Source organism: Adiantum capillus-veneris, chromosome 6, assembly GCF_014529385.1.
Source record: "Adiantum capillus-veneris isolate H3 chromosome 6, ASM1452938v2, whole genome shotgun sequence".
Taxonomy (NCBI): Eukaryota; Viridiplantae; Streptophyta; class Polypodiopsida; order Polypodiales; family Pteridaceae; genus Adiantum; species Adiantum capillus-veneris.
This window is the reverse complement of record NC_140936.1, coordinates 91204030-91227218: the sequence shown is the minus strand read 5'-3', so window position 1 is coordinate 91227218 and position 23189 is coordinate 91204030. Positions and strand designations below refer to the sequence as shown.

Here is a 23189-nt window from a genome sequence, read left to right as displayed (position 1 = left end):
GAGGCGTTGTTGGCGGAGTGGGTACTACAGGCAGCACCATAGGGTGGTACAGGCAAGCACGACAGCGATTCAGATAGGGAAAGACCACAACGTCGGTGGTGGCTCAAGCAGGGAGCGAGCGATGGTGGGCGGACCAATAGCACAGGGCAGGCTATGGCCAGAGTGCAAGGAAGGAGAGAGAGAGATGGAGAGCTTTGGTGCTCGAGCTATGGCGTGGCCTTGGATACTTTATCCTCAAGAAAAATCCCTATCTATCTCTCTCTCTCAGAGGTCATGGCATTGGCGACTTTCTCTGCATGCATGCCTCGAAATCTCTCTCTCTCTCTCTCTCTCTATCTCACACACACACACACACACACAAAGGCTCTAAGCAGGAAAGCAGTGAGCTCTACTCTCTCTCTCTCTCTCTCTCTCTCTCTCTCACACACACACACACACACACACACACACACACACACAGAGTGTTGCAGTGGCACACACAATCAAATTTCTATCTCTCTCTCTCTCTCTCTCTCTCTCTCTCTCACACACACACACACACACACACACACAGTGTTGCAGTGGCACACACAATCAAATTTCCTACCTCGATGCAGCCCAAGCCTTTGAAATACCTTGCTGTTCTCGCACGGGCCTCTGCATACGGTAGCAGGGAATATGAGCTTGCAAGAAATTTGAATTTCACCATGCAGCTAAATCTACTTGAAAGCCTGGCAGAGCTGCGGCCCGCCACCAAGCTTCAGAATACTCATTCGAAGGCGCGTGCTTTTTTTTTTGTTTCAAGCCTTCAGCTCGCAGAAGACGACACGTGGCAAGAGTCTCCCCAGTGCCATACAGTGCCATATTATGTTAGTAGATGACCTCATCTTGATACATGTTCAACCGCATATAACATTTTCTGATCCTTTGCTAAACATTTACAAATATGGGCAAATAAAATCTTCTTGTGTGGGACGAAAAAACAAAGCGAAAAAAGAACCCACCAAGTTGGGTTGAGTTTGCAACATGAATGGTGGGTTGGAGCATGAGCACTCAAAGTGAGACTCCAGAGGAAACTAGTGAAAAAAGCATCTGCCTTAGGATTCTGGGTGCATAGTCCTGGTGGTTCTTCTTGTGCACTTTTCTGGTGTATGAGGAGAGCGGTCGGGCGTGCCCTACCGGACTCCTAAAACAAAACAAAAAACTCAAAGTGAGAGGGAGAGGGAGACCTTGAATAAGAGAGCCATTTTGAAAAGGATGCTTCCTCTTGAAAGTTGAGTGGGTACATAGAGAGACATTGTAGCCTTCCAGGTTTGTAGCCTTATGTGGACGCCTCACTTCGTGAATTCTCGAGTCTTGACTCACAAATGAGAAAGCCAGCCCAGCTGGGTGAAGCCATTGTCCCGTGTTAACCATTGCAATAACATCACTGGCTTCCTTGGAATTGGGCACTCAACCTGCACTCAACAACACGTCATAGATTAGAAAGAGACGGGGATGAATATGAGAGAGAGAGAGAGAGAGAGAGAGAGAGAGAGAGAGAGAGAGAGAGAGAGAGAGAGAGAGAGAGAGAGAGAGAGAGAGAGAGAGAGATTCACACTTCTGGAGTGGTTGGGGATTGCAATGACCTCCGAGGAAGGACTTACTGAGAGCATGAGGCTTGCCTCTCCTTTCCTTTATCAAAGCACCCCTTGATGCCGATGTTTTCCAATGTTGCCCGCTAGTATTGTTCTAGCATAATGCCATGCCCAACAACAAAAGGGCCCACTTCAAGTTGTCAGAACATAAGTGAATTGTGTGTGTGTGTGTGTGTGTGTGTGTGTGTGAGAGAGAGAGAGAGAGAGAGAGAGAGAGAGAGAGAGAGAGAGAGAGAGAGAGAGAGAGAGAGAGAGAGAGAGAGAGAGAGAGAGAGAGAGAGAGAAGACGAAAACGAAGAAGAAGAAGAGAATTTTAATGTCGTAAGAAACTATCGCAAGAGACCTTAAAGATCTATCCAATGAGCAGAGTTGAACTCGAGACCTGTTATTCAAGAGGGAAATGGCATAACCAATCAACCACACTTGAGTGATAGAAAGGTTATGCCATTTTCCTCTATTTATTAGCACACACACCCACACACACACCTGAGAAGAAGAGAATTTTCACGTCGTAGAAAACTATCACAAAAGACCTTAAAGATTTATCCAATGAGGAGAGTTGAACTCAAGACTTGTTATTCAATAGGGAAATGGCGTAACCAATCTACCACACTTGGGTGAGAGAGAGAGAGAGAGAGAGAGAGAGAGAGAGAGAGAGAGAGAGAAGGGGGAGGGGGGTGTCTACCTGCTTCCAACTCGCAAGAGTGGACAAAAGGATGCACTTGGCTTTGCCACAATTGCGAGTGGGCAATTACCTTAGTTAGAAACACCATGCTGAAGAATGAAATACTATCTTGATGATCGATCATCTACAACAACTACACCAGATACAAGGCTAGGACCTCGTCTACATAGACCATAAGGATTCCTCACTGCACAAATTAGGAGTTTGTATGGCTAATGCGGATGTCGATACTCTTACCTGTGAGATCATCAAGTGCACCTTCATGTCTGTCTTGCATACTACGCCTTGTGCTATGGTTTCTACCTCCATCTCTAAACTACATTGAACACCGGGCCTCTAGATTCTCAATGGAGTCCTCACATTCATGGTATCACTGCCCTTGAGATGTTATCATGGTTGCTAGTTGCGAGGCAGCACACTCAAAACACTATATTGGTTAATTCTCACTACTAAGCCAAAACAACTCAATTAAGGGGTAGAGCTCATGTTGCCTGTGGTCATCACACTACTTGTGAGTCACTATCGAAGTTGTTGAAGTTGCAGTGACGTGGTGGTCATGCGAGGCTCAATTATCAGCTATTTGGGAGGATATCTGAGCCGTCTTCGTTGTCAACAGAGCTAGGTCGAGGCTCCATTATCAGTTATTTGGGAGGATATACGAGCCCCCTTCGTGATCACACAGATCCTAGCTCCGTTCTACCAAGCACTCCCTTTTGTAACTATGCCAATATTGGCATAGTTGCAAAAGAGAATCGGGAGAGCCTTTATGGAAGGAGTGCAGCACTCACGTCACTTTATTAGAGTAATCTCTCTCGATGACGCTACAATCTGCACAGATTTCAGTTCCAACGATTCTCTCTCTCTCTTTGTCCCTCTCTCTCTCTCTCTGTGGAAAATCCCTTGTTCTATATTACATTATCTTACATGTTAACATCATGTTCCGGAATTCCATTCTCTCAGGCATTACACCTTCAACCTATTGATGACTTGGAGCACCCTATCCCTCAGGGCTCTATCTTGCAATGACACTATATCCTCCAACATTTGGTCTTTGATGAGACTGATATAGGCATACTTAAATCCTTTGTTACTGTCAAATGTAGACATATTCCTCATAGACCATAGTAAACCACAAAAACCAAACTGTGAATGACTGTACTGCAAATTCTAGGGCATGATCCTGGTGTGTTCACCTTGGAAAAAGTCAATTTGAACTTTGTAATTTGAACTCCCCAAGATGTAGACCACATATATTCAGCCCATTTCCACCACTTTGCAACTAATTTACAATGCCAAAATACATGTCTAACAATCTCATTGCCCTTATATCTGCTGCACTTCCCATCTGTAAATCACTTTTTTTGGAGGTTACAAGCTGTAGCAATATCCCTGTACATAATTCCATAAAAAGACTTTGAATTTGAACTGGTTTGGAATTAACCATATAGCAGATAAAACATTCAACCACCATTTAATGTGCATATGTAATCCCCATTGTTTATTACATCTCTCATCAATACAAGAACCTGGTAAAGAAGATGAGTAAAAAACTACAGGAGATGATTTCCACCAATTGGTCGTACATCCTGGCAAAGTCCAGTCTCTATGTCTGTCTTCCAAGTTTGGTTGTCCAAAAATAGGTAGGCTGAATACATGTGCCCCCAGCTGGTGCCACAGTCCTTTGAACCCGACTCCACGTTTGTACTGTCTTCTAGCTGTAGAAAATAGTTTCAACTCAAGGTTATAGTCTAGCATTTGATTAATTTGAATAACACCCTTTTTGAATAGGGTAATAATAGGTTTTTCCATCAATTTAGCTGGAGGAACTTTAAACACAAAGCTCCAAAATACATTTTTAGCACCCAAAGAATTATCAGTGTACCTTATTCTGCTTTCCCAATGCAAAACATAGAAACTCTTTTTTCATAATTTTACCTTCATATGTTAAACCCAGTTATTAATGGAGCAGTTGAAAATAATTTATCCCAGGTATTCATATGCCAAACACCATGAAAATACACTACAACTGAATCAATCAATTTCCACAAGCATACACACCAAGCAGTATCATTCTCCAACATGTGTTTTATGAGGCAAGCCCTTCTTGCTTGAGCATGGCATTTCATATTTAGAATGTGGAGACCACCCAATTTGTATGGGAAGGTTAATTTATTCCAGGCAATCAAAGCAGCGGGGCAGAATGAATCCTCCACAAAAACCTAGACATGGATGCTGTGCATTTTTGTTCCATGCATTGAGACATCCAAATCGCATTTAGCAATGGGCACACTATTAATTTCAATTTTGACCAAAAGAACTGCATAAATTCCTTTGATAGTCCACAAATTCCAAGACATTTTTCATTTGGTAATTTGCTCAAAGCATATTCCACTTATGCCTCATTCAGTGGGTGCTCCGATCTGTTAGCATTTGCAACCTCAATGCATGGAGTAACTGAACTCAAGAGAGACTCAATAGCATTTATTATTTCAAAAGATACATCTGGGCTTACATTAAGCAGAGCATTGTAATATTGTGTAGCCATATCCATAATTTCAATTCCCTTGGTTATATGAGGCCCATCACCATTGTGAACAACTGACAAATTCTATCTTTTCCTTTTGTACCTGAGTTTTTTATGAAAGGATTTGGATGAGTCTTTCCCATATGGAACCACCCATTGTCTACATAGACATCTCTGTTTTTTACATTTATCCATTTCCCAATCCAAAATTACATCTCTAACAGCAGTTAGATCTTGTATTTCCCTGTGACACAATGTGGTAGATTGTCTGCCAGCTTTTTGTACAAGGTGTTTTGCTCTTTCTCCGGCTTGCATTATCTTTTGACTATCTTTTTTAGCAATCAACTTACCAGTAGTTCTAATACAATGTTGCATACTAGAGATTATACATAGCCAGGCAGAGAGAGGGTTTGAGTTAGCAACATACGCAGATTGAATAAGATCAAGGACCTGATCCTAACAGTTTGTGATTAAGAAATGAATTATTAATCATTAAGGGTTTAGAATGCCCTACTGGTTTCATATTTTGCATTCAATATCAATAAGCTATAAGACAATAGAAAAATGATCAGATAGAGTAGTACCAACATCAACCTCCACTTTTTTGAGTGTGGGAGCCAAGAAGATCCAACAAAGTAGAGTCTATATAATCTGGACAAGGATCCTTGGTGGGATAGGGAGTGAAAGGTAAATCCTGTAGAGGGTCTAGAAGCAACAGTCTAGGCATCATCCAAATGAGCTTGGCTCTGCAAAGTGTCCCATTCAAAGCTTTCAAAAGTCGGCATTACAATAGATAAGGAAGTGGTTTGGTCTAAGTATTGGACCATGTTAAAGTCTTCTCCAAGCATACCTTGTGACCAATTTAGTTGGTCAAGCCATCTCCACAACTCTATTCGAGATGTAGCATCATCAGGAGCATAAACATTAGTTATTTGCATTGGTCTCCATTGGGATTCCACTTGGAAGACAGAGCATCTCCCTAATTGATGGTCAAGGGTCCATTGAGATTTGAGAAAGTTTCTAATGTAAGTCAAAGTACCTGAGTATTGTCCTTTTTTCCCACCAAAAAATAGAATGTATCCTTTAAAGTGCATTACATCCCCAGCTTTATCATGCAGCTTATGCTCTTGAACTAGACAGCTATCCAAATCACAAGTCAGCAACCAATTTTGAAAGACAAGCAGCCTAGAAGCGTGGCTAAGGCCCTTAACATTGAAGGATGCAATTTTCATGAGGAGAATTATTGAGGGGTGTGTATAACTAACTGAGTGTCCTCATCACTAGGACTATCTATCATCAACACTTCAATATTGACATGGGAGAGGTTTGGAGCTGCATTACTCTTAGTGAAAGAGTGTTGCATGAGTAGAGAGTCAATAACTGCCAGAGTATCTGGGAAAGGGATATCTTGAAGAACATCAAACACATTAGGTGAGGTATATCCTGATATACCTGGTCTAGTCTTGAAAGTTTTCTTTGATAACGGGTATCCTTCAGAGTCAACCACTCTTTTGCACTTGTCTAGAGATCTTAGGTTCCTAGAAGAGGAGGGAGGGGAGTTTGCCTCCCTACATGAGGGGAGTTTTTACTCCTACCTGTCTGAATTGCTGCTTTATACCTACCACGAGGGACTTCATATTTAGGGGTAGTTGCCTGAGCAAGGGGGGGAAGGTCTCTCTATAGAATTTGAAGCTGTTTTACCAAAAATCTGTTCTTTGGGCACCAGTTGATTGCTACTAGGATAAGAGGGAATCAACTCAACTGAGCCTTTAGCCAATGTAGGGAAATTCTTGGAGAAATGTCCCATATGTCCATAGTGATAGCATGATCCTGAGAGATTTCCCCACTTAAGGTAAATAACCACCCTGCCTATAGATTCTAACTCAATTTCCATATTGTCAAGAATCTTCTTATCAGTGTTCCACATAACACAAGCTCTGTTCGTGTTGGGACAATTAATAGTGGGGGCAAATAGAACTTTTCCTAGGGAGGCAGCCAAATCCTTCATACAAGGCCACAAAAAAGGAGGTAAGTCCACAAAATCAACCCATACTGGACGTTTAGACAACAATTCCTCCTAAATTTTCTTGATCGGTTGCCAAGGCAGAACATGAACAGCTTGCCCACATAAGATAATTGTTGAGGTAGAATGAAAGGCTTTCTAATCCTCTGCAGAGAAAAACAGAACTTCATAGAGTCCTGAACCATTGTAGAAAACCTTGTCTACTACTGCTTTCTTAAAGCCCTAGTCCAAATAACCTGCTATCTCATTTAGGGCCGAAAGTCTGCTTGTGAAATATAGCACTATAGGACGACTCTTAAAAGCAGAAACTTGAGACATTACTGTTATGGCAGGGATGAAAACTATATGTTGCCCTTTAACCTGAGGGTCTGAGGTTAATGCCTCAGTAAGAAAATTGGTTAATTCAGCTTGGGAGAGTGTTCCCTTGTCAGACCTTACAGGTGGCATGGATGCTTCCTTAGGATTCAAGCGAAACACAGTGGGTAAATCCATGGCTCAAAGAAGTAAAATGAGGACCTGATAGAAGACGTATGACGAGAGTGCCAGCGGGAGGAAGTGGAAGCTCAGTCGGATGGGGTGACCTCCGATTTGGAACCCCGGTAGAAGACACACGATGAGGCGACCTAACCCCAGCCGCTGGGAGAACAAAGAGCTACAATAGGATCTCTCCACCTCTCACTATACTCTAAGAACCCTATAGAAGACGAGCACAACATACCCTCTCTGTCTGTTCACCATCTCTCTCTCTCTCTCTCTCTCTCTCTCTCTCTCTCTCTCTCTCTCTCTCTCTCTCACACACACACACACACACACACACACACACACACACACACACACACACACACACACACACACCCACACGCACACGCACACGCACACGCACACGCACACGCACACGCACACGCACACGCACACGCACACACGCACACACGCACACACGCACACACACACACACACACACACACACACACACACACACACACACACACAATGTACCAAGTGCAGTCAACTTTCGTGCACACATGGATTTTTTAAGGTGGAAACTGGCTGGTGTCGTGCACACAACCTCCAAAGTGGCAGCAAGATATGATCAATTTTTTGTGTGTGACCATATCAATGGCTTAGTAGATGCGTTTAAAATTTAAAAAGAGCATAGTAGGCTCAATTATCAATTATTGACAATTGAGCCTCATCTGACCATGCTCTGATGCAGGTAAGGTACCATCTCTCTCTCTCTCTCTCTCTAAAAAAACAAACACACACACACACACACTATGCATGACCAAGTCGTTCACGTCACATGCTCACCTATAGTGAAACAGTCAATTATCTCTCTCTCTCTAGTGTTGAGCTAGATGTTATAGAGTGGCTGCTAGCCTACTATACAAATTTGAACAGGCTTTGTCATAGAGTAACGGAGTGATATTGCATCATTGAGGCCGAACCCTCACCCAGTGGTTGCTCAGGGTCGCTTGAGCTTGCATTTCTCCTGAGTCCCTAAAGAAATGAAGCGATTTTGTGCTAGAACTCCACCCATAATATAGACAAGCTCGCATGACCCCGGGTCTCACTCGCTCTTACCAACAATCCAATCCTATACATCGTCTTAAGATTTCTCATAAGAACACTCATACTATACCTCTCTCATGCCTCTATTCTCGCTTTCCAATGTCTCTATATATTCACGTATGCATGAAGGACTACAATGTATATGTGTGTCATAAAATCTAATATCTACCTATCCCAAATGGTTTTCTCATATTCAACTGATCATTTAATGTGGAAAAATGAATGGGAATAAGAGTTAGAACATAGATATGTGCTTTTAGACTTATCTTAGCACATGACGAAAGGGAGAGAAAGCTACATCTTATTGAGGGTCCAAAAAGGAGATGGTCTACCAAAGAGCAATGAGCAAATAATGGAGCTTAAAAGACCTTAGGGTTAGCCTCATTAAAGACCTCCAAATTAGGTTAGTGTTAGAAGTCCTTAGACCTAGGAACTTTAGGTACTTTAGACCTTAGGCAAGCTAGGCATGTGCTTGAGCTGTTCAAGTCAAAGATGAGTCCGAAAGGTAGGAGCATGAGAGAGAAAACTTACACACACACTCAAGGCAAGCCAAAGACTCAAGAGCCATTAAGACCACATGTCAGGCCCCTAGCAATATTGCCCTCATAATGTGCATGAACCCTATTGGATGACCTATAAGAAGGTCCAATGAGAATTTAGATTCAATTTAAAAATTAAGGTCTTTCTCTTAGAGGGAAAAAGGACAACATTTGTCCAATTGCTACAATTCAAGAAATTAAAGTCTTTCGCATAAAAGGGAGAAAGGAGGACATTTGTCCAAATGCTACAATTTAAGAAATTAATGCCTTTCTCTTAAAAAGGGAAAAGGAGGACATTTGTCCAAATGATACATTTAAGTAATTAAGGTCTATCTCTTAAAGGAGGAAATGAGGACATTTGTTCATGTGCTACAATTAAGTAATTAAGGTCTTTCTCTTTAACGGGGAAAGGAAGGTGCTTATCCAAATGCTATAATTAAAAAATCAAGATCTTTCTCTCAAAAGGGTTGGAGGACACTTATTCAAATGCTACACCTCTTGCTCTTTAGGACTAGAGCCATTAATTGGCTAGCCCAAAAGCTTGAGCCAATAGGCTTGTAGGAAGAGTAAAGTAGCAAAAACAAATTCTCTCTCTCTCTCTCTCTCTCTCTCTCTCTCTCATATACTCCACAAGCCACACACACTCCCCCATCGTGTGTTGTGCACACAAGTCATCTCCTTTTGCAAGCTTGAGAAGTGGAGAGCCTATACCAACACGCCTTGGCTATGGAATGAAAATCCAACCAAGAGTCATGCTTTAGCCTATACCAACACTCCTTGGCTATGGAATGCAAATCCAACCAAGAGTCATGCTTCAAAGAAATACTTGCGATCTTCTTCATCTTCATTACTATGCTATGCTATGCTCTATGAGTAATGATATGAGAGGAAACTACTTCTTTCTTGTATGATACATCTTCTTTCAATTCCCTTCCCTCACTTCCTTCTAGCTCTCTCCACCTTTAAACGTGTTTGAGGTCTTGAGATTGAGTCCGGGGACAAGTTAATGTTTTTGCAAGGTAGTTACATGCATAAGTTTGGTGCATGAAGTTTACCATCTTCATTGAGAGGAAACTACTTCTTTCTTGTATGATACATCTTCTTTCAATTCCCTTCCCTCACTTCCTTCTAGCTCTCTCCACCTTTGAACATGTTTGAGGTCTTGGGATTGAGGCCGGGGACAAGTTAATGTTTTTGCAAGGTAGTTACATGCATAACTTTGGTGCATGAAGTTTACCATCTTCATTGAATTAACAAGGTCTCAAGGAACACAAAGCACGTATTATACCAAGTATCTTTTCATGGGAGAATCTATAATACAATAGCCTGTCCTCAACTGTTGTTAATTTCTCTAACTTTTCATGGCTCCAAGTAAATTCGGTCCTCAATTGTTGTCAATTTCTATAACTTTTTCTCTCTTTTACAAGTATTGTTCATGCCAAGATAATTAGATATAATGTTCATTTTTCTACCTTTAATCAAGTTCTTTCCTTATGCTATTTAAGAATTCTCTTAAGGAAATGCTTACTATTGTTACTTTAATTTTGCTACAATCAATGTTATAGCCATATTTTATTAAATTTGTATTAGAACTAATGGTTTTTCTTTTCTTGCTTAAGAAGAGAGTTCCTTAAGTTGTCCATGAAAGTTTGGACTTGTTCATTGTTGCAAGAGGGTAAGTGGGACATGGATTTATTATCCCGGTTGAAAAGAACTTAGTTCTAGGTACACCATTGGGAACTGTAGACTTAATAATGGAGTCTTTCGAGGCTTCCCTTTGGATTATCCATTATTGAGCTACTAGAAATCTCAATGGGAACCATAATCAACCAAGAAATTTTAGACCCTCTCCACTACTCTTTGAAATCAATAGTCTCCAAACCATGGGTGTGGCTGCTTTAGAGCTAATTTTCAAAAGTAAAGAAGAGTAGCAACTAAAGTTTTGAGTTTCCAAAGTGCAAAGTAGAACAAATATAAAATTAGTTAGCATAGATGATAGTAATAAAGAGAGTAGAATGAATATTAACAACTTTGATTTTGAACATGAGGTGCTAGTAATGATGCACCCATGTTTGTGAACTATCTTGTTACTAGGTTGCAATAAGCTATGGGCAACCTTGCCTTGCAAGCCGAAGTTGACCAACAACTTTGTACTCATGAGATTCTCCAAACTCCCCAAGTGGAGAGAGAGAGCTTAGGAAACCTCTTGTATAGACTTCTAAAAGAAGACTCTCTCCGGTAAGGGAAGAGGAGGAACGCTATGAAAGAGAAAGAAGTGAATCTCCAAATTTGGAGGATGTGTCCCCACAAAGACGCCGGTCTCTATGATCCCCAACTCCTCCCAATAGGAAAATATTGTCATATAGTCCTGCTCCTCGTCATTCTGAGAGGGAAGAGAGGTATCAAAAAAGAAACAGGCGAGAAAGAGGTCACCCTCTTCTCCATCTTCATTATCTTCCTCCTCTTTCAACGAAAGAAATGGTTTTTCTCCTAGAGATTACAAGAGGAGAGGACATCGCAAATCTTATGCTACTCAAAAAAGGTCCTACAAGCTCAAGAAGTTCAAGGAGGGAGGAAAGAGCATCTCTTTTCTCACCTATGATGGCACCTTTGGTGCTACGAACAAAGTTTTGGCTTTCATCCAACAATTTGATACGGCCTTTGTAGATGAGGGATTCATGGAGTCCTCCAAGCTACGTCATGTAGCTATGCTTTTATAAAATTCTCTCCAACAATCGTGCGTTAGTCTACGAGGTAATGTCGAAGCTCCCAAGACATGGAAAACTCTACAAGTTTTTCCATAATGAAGCAATTGCTTGCAAGAAATGCCAAAGACAAAGTTCTTACCGAATGGCGAACTTTGAAGCTAACTCCCGATGAGTCTATCCACAAGTATGTGGACAAGTTTTGGGATTTACATATTAAAGCTATCGTTTACCAAAGATAGACTTTGCCGAGCAAAAGCAACAATTTTGTGTGAGACTACCTGAAGATATGGCTGAGTATGTCATCTCTCAAAGGCCTAGGATCATCACTGAGGTGATTCACCATACTATGGTCTCTTCACAATTTATTTCCAACAAGGGGCTAAAAGGAATTTTAAGCCCATGGAAACTAAAGACCGAAATGAACCTAGAGGGAAGAGAAATGCTCAAAACTCTTCCCAAGGAAATTCTAACAACAACAACAACAAAAACAACAACAAGAGGAGGCCAAGGAGAAAGGAGTTTACAAAGGTAAAATAAACTCTCTTCTAAAGAGTTAGAAGCTTTTCGCAAAGACCATAAATGTTTTAAATGTGAGGAGCAAGGACATGGCTATTGTTCTTTCTCCAAAAGAAATGCACACAATGAGACTTCTAAAGCTTCCATGGTCAAAGATCCAAAAGAGGATACTCATTGCAAAGGATCGTCCCTTTCCTATGCTTGGAGAAAGGTGAGGGAGCATGATGCATTTATCCTTTTTGGCCGTGGCTCTACTCACAACTGCATATCAACGGAGTTGGGCATTAAGTTGTGCATACACGCTTTTGACATGAGAGATACGGTGACTGCCGATGGAGCTTTCAATAGACAACAAGCCTCCGTTACTCCCTTGATTGGGAAATTGACGCTTCATGTCCCCAAAGCTACATCAACAAAGAGGACTTTTTCATGTCCCCTCTCCAACATGAGAATGTTATCCTTGGGGCACCATGTTTCAACCGCATGGCTACCAATATGAAGTTCCATGAAAGAAGAATTTATTTTACCTACAGGGAAAAGAACATGTATATAGATGCTAAGGAATCAGGCGAGTCAGGATACATCAAAAAGTGGGAGATGTGATTGCCTTGGTGTATAGGATTTAAACATTGAGACACGTCCTCCACATCTTGACTAAGCTCATGTTAACCCTCACGGACACCCTATCACCTTTGACGACCGCATATTATTTATTTGATTGAGTCATGAACCGGGCTTGTCCGTCCAATAGGTGTGTAGGTGATCGCCAATGAGAGGTGCACCACTTATCTTATTTTTATAGTAGTTTTGCAATGATCGGCCACTGTCGGTGCCCATGTGTGAATGGGTCAAACTCTTATAAAAGTTCCATCTGACCTAAAAATCCATATTCTTGGAGGTGTAAGCTGATCTTGCTCCATCTCTGTCTCCTTCTCCTTTGTGTGCTCACGTGTACGTGTGTGTGTGTGTGTGTGTGTGTGTGTGTGTGTGTGTGTGTGAGAGAGAGAGAGAGAGAGAGAGAGAGAGAGAGAGAGAGAGAGAGAGAGAGAGAGTATGTGAGATCGAGCATTGCAACGGCATCAACGGTGGTAAGGCCGTTGAGGACGGAATCGACGGCGGCTCCTTCTTCTTCGTGGCACAGGATCCTTCCGATGAAAGCATTGAGCGGTGAGTGACACACTATTGTTTCTTTGAGCTTGCTAGGTCTCTCTAGTTGTGTGCTTGCAACCGTTTTAGGCTCGCACACAGTGTAGAGGCAAGTTCCCAACCTCCAACATGTTGAAGAGGGGGAACGCACCCAACACAAAAAAGGCTGCCTCTCTATAGCCCAAGGCGTACACAACACCCCAATCCACTACAATTCACCTTTGAAACTCATGAAACATGCTGGCAGGCCACCTCCCACACATCGACGTGTAAACATGCACACAATAGCTAACCATGCATTTCATTGCTCGTCTTGAGCAACACACCGCTGCTGCACAAAAAACCACACTCTCACTTCCATTCAGCACACAAAGAGGGGCCCTGGGGGGCACACACATCTGCACCAGCACCACACACACAAGTAGAAGAAGTATATAAGGGGAGCTAGGGGAAACGACATGAGAGAAACAAAATGTAGGATTCACCACTACTCAAATACTCTTTACAACCCATTTACATCAAACGGCACATCCACATCGTCGCCGATGGGCAAGAAAATGCACGCTTGGGGCTTTGCAGGCACACACCTCTGCACAGAAAGGCAACCCAAGAACTCTCTCTCTCTCTCTCTCTCTCTCACACACACACACACACACACACACTCTATCATGGCTCTCTGCAAGCTCGCTTGCTCAAGCTCCTGGTGCAAGAAGCCTACTATGGAAAAAAGCATGAAAAATGGTTTAAAAATGGCTAATATAGAGGTGCCCCTTTCAATTTGGGCATTTGGGCTTGATTGGTCCATTTTGCATCCACATTTGGTAACCTTGGGAGGGTAGCTGCCTTTGGATTCATCTATTCTTTCTATTTTCTTTAGTAATTGAGGAGGGTGCACTAGCGACATCTCTAATGCCCCTTGGCATTTTTCTTTTAATCTTTTAAATTTTCCATTTATCCCTTTGGGAGGCTTACTTTTGTAGCTCCTTCGACTCCTCACTTTTGACTCTTTTTGTCTAGCCTTGTACTTGATTCACCCTCCACCAATCTTCTCTCTCTGTTTCTCTCTCCTCATTCTCCCTCTTGGTCCCGACCTTTGGGTGGGCCTCTGCTCTGCTTTGCCCTGCTCGGCCATTTCCTCCTTTGCACATGGCGGTCCCCATGGGCTCTCTGCTCATATGAGCATCCTCTCTCTCCTGTCCTCTTTGGTCTCCATTTGGACTTTCCCCTTAGTCTCTCTCTCTCTCTCTCTCTCTCTCTCTCTCTCTCTCTCTCTCTCTCTCTCTCTCTCTCTCTCTCTCTCTCTCTCTCATGGGAACTACCCCTTACCTCACCCCTGCCATATTGCTATGGGGGGGGGGGGGGGGGGCAATGGGCGCGTGAGAAAATCTCCACTTCGACATCAACTAGAAGTATCAAACCGCTCCTCCGTGGGGGCACCGAAAGATGGAGAGGGGAAATGGGGAAACACAACCGGCACAAAAACGATCGCCTCTCTATAGCCTAGGGTGTACACATCACCCCAATCCACTACAGTTCCTTTAAACTCACAACACACACTGGCAGGCCACCACCCGTACACACACCATCATGTAAACACGCACACAACAACTGCTCGTTTTGAGCAAGACACCGTTGCCGCACACAAAACCACACTCTCACTTCCATTTCACACACAAGAGGGGGCCTAGGGGGCACGCACATTGGGACCGACACCGCACACACAAGCAGAAGAAGTATAGAAGGGGGGGGGTAGGGGAAACGACCTGAGAGAAGCACAATGGAGGCTTCACCACTGCTCAAACACTCTTTACAACCCATTTACATCAAACAGTGCACCCTCATACACTTGGGACTTTGCAAGCACACACCTCTGCAAAAAAAGGCCAACCCAAGAACTCACACACACACTCTATCTTGGCTCTCTCCAAGGTCTCGCCGGCTCAAGCTCTTGGCAAGAAGCCTACTGTGGCAGAAAGCATGAAAAATGGCAAAAAAAAAAGGCTTATATAGAGGCGCCCCTTTCAATATGGGCATTTGGGCTGTGATTGGTCCATTTTGCATCCACATTTGGTAACTTTGGGAGGGTAGCTGCCTTTGGCTTCATCTGCTCTTGCTCTTTTCTTTTGTACTTGAGGGGGGTAGTGCACTAGAGACATCGCTAGTGCCCCTTGGCATTTTTTATTTTTTTATTTTTTCCCTTTATTTCCATTCTTTGGGAGGCTTCCTTTTGCTGCTCCTTTGACTCCTCCCTTATGTGTCTTTTTGTCCAGCCTTCTGCTTGATTCACCCTCCACCAGCCTTCTCTCTCTCTCTCTCTCTCTTTCTCTCTCATCATTCTCCCTCTTGGTCCCTGCCTTTGGGTGGCCCTAAGCTTTGCTTTGCCCTGCTTGGCCATTTCCTCCTTTTCACATGGTGGCCCCCATGGGCTCTTTGCTCATATGAACATCCTCCCTCTTGCCCTCTTTGGTCGCCATTTGGACTTGCCCCTTAGGCTCTCTCTCTCTCTCTCTCTCTCTCTCTCTCTCTCACACACACACACACACACACACACACACACACACACACACACACACACACACACACACACACACACACACACACACACACACACACACACACACACACACACACACACACACACACACACACACACACACACACACACACACACACACATGGGAACTTCCCCTTGCCTCACCACTAGCGATATCATTGGGGGAGGGGCGGGGGGGGGGGGGGGGGGGGGGGGGGGGGGGGGGGGGGGGGGGAGGGGGGTCGGGGGCATGGGAATATCCCCTACCATGTGCAGTGCCACCTTAGCATCGCGTACATGTCCTACTATCCGCCACTGCTTACCGTCGCCGCCACCTTATCTGGCCAAAATGACGCCAGGCTTCGGCTGTCCTGGCCGCAAGAAGTGCCTACGCGCCGCCCCAGCTCCTCGCCATCGTTGAGATCCACGAGAGCTCTCACACCTCTAATTGAAACTCTTAAGGGGTCCCTGGCCCAAATAGCTCAGAATTCGTCAATGCCATCCCCCGTGTGGGTTCAAGTGACCTGCCTCGTGGCGTCCACTGGCTCATCAAGCCTTTGAAGGTTTTGAAAATTCTCAAAAAACACCTTCATACCTTCTCTTTTTTGGGCCAACCTTCCCCATCTCCCATGTATTTCTCCGAAGTTGGATCCCCATCATGTGGGTCCCGGGATCTGCAAAACTCACCGCCTTCTGACTCCTTTGAGCTCGCTATCCGAAGTCGCAAAAACCCGAGAAAATTATCTGCATGCTTCTCTCTAGCATTTGCCGCCAATTTCGACTCGCTGTATCTTGCTGACCGAGCATCCAATTGATGAATTGTCGATTTGTGCTATCCTCACATGATGTCCTCCACCTTCCAAAACCTTGTCGAGGCTTAAAAGATGCTAAATGACATGACTTGCCATGCAGTCAAGTGGGCGCCAACCCGGCCCCTGACAAATCTTCAACTAGCCATAACTTGCTATCTAGAGCTCTGATTTGCAATCCGAGCATGCTCCATAATTTGAGTAGTGTACATTATCCAGTGACATCAGCCTCGGCCACTTGTCCCCAGCTACCCTGTCTGTCGGGGATCTAAAACACCTCCTAACTTTAAACCACGATATCTTCCGCATTGGGGCTCTGTTTGATGAGCCATCTGGGCCAGCTTCTAGAGCACATCAAACATCACACTTCATAGCACTGACTCGGCACTTCGAGCACCTTGATCTCTCATCCTAACTAGACCATCCTTGAGCCTTTTTGACCTAAAAAATCACATTAAGCATACATTCTCGCTCCCCTTCGGCTGCCCAGGACCTTGATACCTGCTATAGCCTTCTGCACTGCACCTGCCTGGACCCTTTTCTTGGCATAGACCACTTTCCAGCTTGGACCAACTTTGGCTGCACCAACATGCGAAAAAGCACACATTTTTGGTGCCGCTGCCAAGGACTACCTTGCATTAAGCTTGAGGAGCACTCAATGATACCGCTAGAAGCCTTGCTTCCATCTATTTTCATGCTTTTGTTTGAGTTTGTGTGAGAACTGTTAAATAAATGTAATATGCAATTTTAACAGGTTTTTGTAAGATCTATAAGTGCTGCATTGTACTTGTTTTTGTTAGATTTGTTAGATATGTAATGTGCAGGGTTAGCAAATCTGTTAGTTAGTGCTTAGACCAGTAATGTGTAGTGTATAGAGAACAGTAGAGTAGACAGTGAGAATGTTGACTCTCTGTGAGTGTGGAGTTCTGTGTTATACAGTGTGTTAGTAGAGGTAATTAGTGTTAATTAACTGTGCTAGTTGTTTATCAGCTGCAAAGAGGTTAGACAGATTTAGATAGAGCTGATGTGTGCGCATGTGAGCTCGGTGCCCATGCGCAACATTATTCACTAAAAAAAGTTTTTTTCCAAAAAAAGTTTTTAAATAAAATAAAAGGAAACTTGTAGCAGAGCCACTCACTCTGAACATGGAGCTAGAGATGTGAATGAAGGGGGTGGGGAAGTAAATTTTCCATTCATGACCAATGTAGACCCCATGCTCCTGGAGAGTGTGCATGTGAATACTCCATTCACTGCACCCCCTCACTCTTAAGAGCTACTTCCCTTTGAGGTTATACTACCTGATGGGAGAAGCGTTGCCAAAGTGCAAGAGGTTGAGCGATATATCCTTGGAGCGAGGGAAAAGGAAATCAAGAGATCCACAACCACAACGAGTGCTACTAGTGTAGAAGATCAGCAACAAAGGGTTTGTGAGGTCATCCATAGGGTTATTGAGTTGGAGAGACAGAACAAGGGGATCCACATGCCTTCTACGGGTCTCATGAGATTCTTAGATACAGGGAAGTCTAAGAAACCAACTTTATCACAAATAGAGACTCCCTCGGTAAGCCTGATGGATCCTTCATATGTTGTTTTGCCACTGGTCTCAGTAGAATCTGAGCCCACAAGTGATAACTTTACTGTTCCAAGTTTAGCTCATCTTTCTCTTTGATGACACCATGGCTACCATGCCTACCCCTGTGATGGGCATGCCAAGAAACAGGCCATGGACCTCTTCTGTCAGTAAAGCACCGCTACATGGTAGCTCAATGCCTGCAATAGTAACTAAAAGTGTGCACCGATCATATACACCTATGGATCCTCGTACTCATGTAGCTCCTACCCTCCCATTCTTTCAACAACTTATGCTCCACAACCACAAGCTCTTATTGCAATGGGACCATACCAGTTACCACATCTCCTATGCCTAGGGCCACACATATGAACTTTGGGCTACCACATGGCACGACACCGTACCAAACTTGGAACCCAAGGGCTTCCTATACGCCAAGCCCAATGCAAATACCTACTCCACATGCAGTCCCAAGAGCGCCTGTCTCCACTATACCTGCTTACTTAGGGGACTTGGAAACCTTTGCTTAAGCTATTGGTCGATCCATTACTAAAAATATGTGTAACACGCCTGATAGAGAGCCTAGAAGTAAGAATAGCCAAGCTCACACAAAAATTTAGTGGAGACGGAGATGTGAGAAATCATATTGAAGTGTTTGAACAAATACGCGATTCACTAGGAGAACACAATGACCTGCATAAGAGTAATGCTGTAAGCATGCTTATGAGTCATTGAAAAAGACCTTGACAAGGACCCCCATTCTACGAGTGCCCAATTGGAATGTAATTTTCCATGTGCATATTGATGCATCGAACTTTACTATTGGGTGTGTTCTAGCTCAACCACGAGAACATAAGCTGGACTACCCCATTAGCTTTGCAAGTTTTCAATTAAATGATGCTAAGAGAAACTACACCACTACAAAGAGGGAAGGTTTAGCTCTGATTTATGCAGTGAAGAAATTTTTGCTACTACCTTCTTGCCAAAAAATTTGTTTTCTATGTTGATCATCAAGCATTGTTGTATCTAGTAAATAAACCTTGTTCCACGGGAAGAACGATGGTTGTTAATTCTTCTTGAGTTTTATTTTTCTGTTGTGGTGAGACCTGGTAAAAGACATGTCATGGAGGATCATTTGTCTCGCATACCCAATGGTGAATCCCCTACTGGAGTTGATGATGAATTGCCCGATACTTCCCTATTCCTAGTTGAGACCATGCATGAATGGAGTGAGAAGATTGTGAACTTTTTAGTTAACGCTATTCTACCCAAAGAGCTTCGTAAGGATATAGCTTGAAAACTATTAAAAGAATGAACCTGATTCTCTAATTGCAGGAACTTCCTACAAGCTAGAGAAGGACGATATTCTTAGATGTTGTGCTCGTGAGGATGAGTACTTATACATATTGTTATGACAATGAGGTTGTGGCTCAAGACTTTTTGGTCATGCCTGCTGGAACTATGGAAGGCAATATAAACTTAGAACGTGCGTGAATGATAGCCACCAAATGCACTATTGATTGGGAGACTAGGAGTTTTACAACACCAAAATCAATTCTTAGCCCTGCCATCCAAGCCATAGTCCTTGAGATATTGCCTCTTGAGGAAATAAAACCCAAAACATTGCATGTCTAGAAGGTTGAACCATATGTCCCTATAGCCCAACTCTCTAGAGCTTCAACTTTCACTATAAAGGTCACTTAAATTCCGGTGCCAAATTACAGGTGTCAATGGTGGGCATTGGTATATGTGTAGGTAAGTATGGAGGGTGATGAAGTTTTTTTCAAAAATTCAATTTTAAATTCTTGATGCGTGTTTCGATGTATTTTCGATGCCTGTTTTGATGCGCTTTTTGAAGCCTGTACGAATGCTTTTTTCGATGCCTGTACCGATACCTATTCCGTCAAACCCTGCAAAAAACAAACCACAGGCTTTCTCTGCACATTTCTCTTCTTCTTGCGCCTTTTCTCTTGCTCTCTTCCTCCTCACCTGTTACAGATCTGGTGCGAAATAAATTGTCGGAGGTGCTAATCTTGCTCATGGACTACTCCATAGCACTAAGGTGAGGTTGTTTTCAAGTTGACTTGTAGGTTTCGGATTTAGGGGTTAACATGGTGCTTGTGTGTGCGTTTTTGTAGGTTCGAGGACGTTTGCAACACCTTTTCTTGCTCAAATAGGCCGCATGTGAGTGCTTGAACTTTTATTGCATATTAAATTTATTTAAATTAATTTGTATATTGATAAAAGAAAATTTCATGCTTTAAACTTTCAATGCTTTAAACTGTCAATGCTTTAAAAGAGATTATGGTTTGTGTTGTGAAATATTATGAAAAAATTTCGTTTTGGTTTATGAAAAAATCTTGTTTTGAAGAAATTTTGTTTTGGATTATGTCGTTTTTGAAATTATGCGATTGATTAGGTTTAAGTTTTAGGTTTCGGCTAGATTTAGTTTAGGTTATATGTTAGGTTATGGTATATATAGGTTATATGTTAAGTTATAAGTTAGGTTATATGTTAAGTTACGTTAGGTTAGATTCGCTTATAGAACGTTAATTATGTTAGGTTAGCTTATAGGTTAGGTTCTAAGCTAGGTTTAAATTAAAGGTTAAATTAAGTTATAAGTTAGGCTATAGGTTATAGGATAGGTTCGCTAGATTATAGGTCAGTTTTAGGCAACAAGTTAGGTTTGGTTAGGTTATAGGTTGTACGTAAAAAGTTAGGTTAGGTTATATGTTAAGTTAACTCATGTTTAGGTTATAGATGGATGTTGTGTTTGAACAGTTAGAACCTATGTACTTTTATGTTAATCTAAACACTTATTGGTGAAACGTCCCAACATGACCATCTACCAATGTCTAAACCATAACCCTATAACCCTATTAGCAGACTGAAATGGTCAACCACTACACTAATTGGATTTGGAGCGACCAAATCAAAAGTTGCCAAATCTAAGCGGATCTACATAGCCTACCCTAACGATTCAAATATAGTAATGTATTAGCGACCAAAACAAAAGTCGCTAATCTAAAGTTGATAACCCTTAGTAGCTATCCCTAAGCAGACTAAATGGCCTAACGATACCCTAATATGTTTTAGAGCGCTTTACCATAGTGGCTTTACATAGTGTGCCTTAACCGTCCGAACATGGTGCGTCATATATTAGTGGCCAAACCAGAATCCATAGAATCCTAAGCGGCTAGCCCTAAGAAAATTGAAATGGAAAAATGCTACACTAATCCAATTTGGAGCGGCCTAACCTAGGCAACTTTACATAGCGCACCCTAACACTCCAAAATACGGCCATCTATTAGCGACTATAGTCCTAAGACGCTAACCCTAGGTGGCTAGCCCTAAGAGGATTGAAATGGCTAATTGCTATCCTAATCCAATTTGGAGCAGCATAACCTAAGCAGCTTTACACACCATACCATAAGTTCTAACTCTCCGAACACAACGTCCATCTATTAGCGCCCAAACGAAGATGACTTGTGTATATGTTTTTTTATTTATGTTGAGATTGTGGGTGGTGTAGGGGTTGAAATGGGTCAAGAGAAGCTCTTCAAAAGGGAATATCAATCGTGAAAATCAATCACCAAGGAAGCCACAAGAGGTAAATTTGACTCAATGCGCTAAGATTTGTCACATATCTCAAGATTAAACAACTTATACAAACTCATGTCAGGATTCCAAAGTTCCACCTTGTATGGTTTATTGTCTTTGTGTACCACTTTGTGATTGCGTTTGAATTGTGATATAGGGGCTAAAAATGACAATTTTGAAGAAGTCTAATGTTGATAGTAGCATTCCACATGAGAAGCAACCTTCATCCAAAAGTGAAGCTAAAAAGGCTTCAATGTTTGACCAGCAAAAAGTGAATGTCCCAGTCGGTGGAGATATGCCAGCCTATTGGGATTGGAAAGAAACGTAAGTCTGTATCAATGCAAAGCTATTTTTGGAAGAGGTCAAAGAGGCCGGTGAGGTTCCTAAGTTCTTGAGGAAGATGGAGCCGTGGAATATAGTATCCTCGAAGTGTGCTGAAAATGGAGTGTTTCATACATGGAAACAATGTGTTGATCGGTAGAATCGTGTCTTGAAGGACTTTAAGACAATCTACGACTATGCTTGAAATACACCTTCTGGTTGCAGCTCAGATTGGGCCATGGACTCCTCTGAACATAAGTACAAAAAACTTCCAATAGGCTTCTCTCAACAAGTTTTCTCAATCATGGAAGTGCGATATGGTGCAAAGCGCTCAGTAGAACCTGGCGACATCCTAGTGGATACTTCTGATCATGTCATAGGTGGGGGCTACTGAAATTGCATAGACTCATAAGTGTATACTTACTAGTGTTGAAGTTGTTATGTGACTTTGTTGTTGTGCAGGTGATGGAGCCACAAAGGGCCAAGACCAAACAAAGATAGATGAGAATGAGAACCCACCTTTAAAAGAATAGTTGAGTGGTCATATGCGTCATCAACTAGGGAGAGTTGTTGAAATGCTAGAAGGGCTTGAGACGTCAAATGTAAAGCTAGTTGATGTCTTTGCTGCTAGCGAGGAAAGGAGGACCAAGATGGACCAAGACCTTATTGAAACCACAAGGGAAGGATATGAGGCTGCCAAATAGTTGAATGCAAATCGCCTTGAGTTGGAATGTGCACGACTTGATAACGAACATGACAAGAACTTGGCTTTATTCAAAATTGCAAGTGCAATCGAGTAATTCTCCTCTAAGCTACACGTGTAAACTAGATGATATGTTAGCTTGTTTGGATAAGCTCTTTGGTAGGAAGACCATACTTAGGATTTTTTGATATAACCTAGAAAGAATATGCTTAGAGGAGTCTCTTTCATAAAAGATTAGAAACATAGTCCAGAACCATCTTTTGGTAAATTTTTGGGAGCAAAAGAGCTTTTTGTAAAACTTTTTTGATAATATGATGATGCGAGAGT

The 23189-nt window shown here is 42.5% G+C and overlaps 1 pseudogene; it reads left to right on the top strand.

Annotated features, from left to right (window-relative positions):
- The first annotated feature begins 590 nt into the window (after positions 1–590).
- On the top strand, positions 591–22983 carry LOC147455881 (uncharacterized; annotated as a pseudogene).
- The last annotated feature ends 206 nt before the right edge of the window (positions 22984–23189 follow it).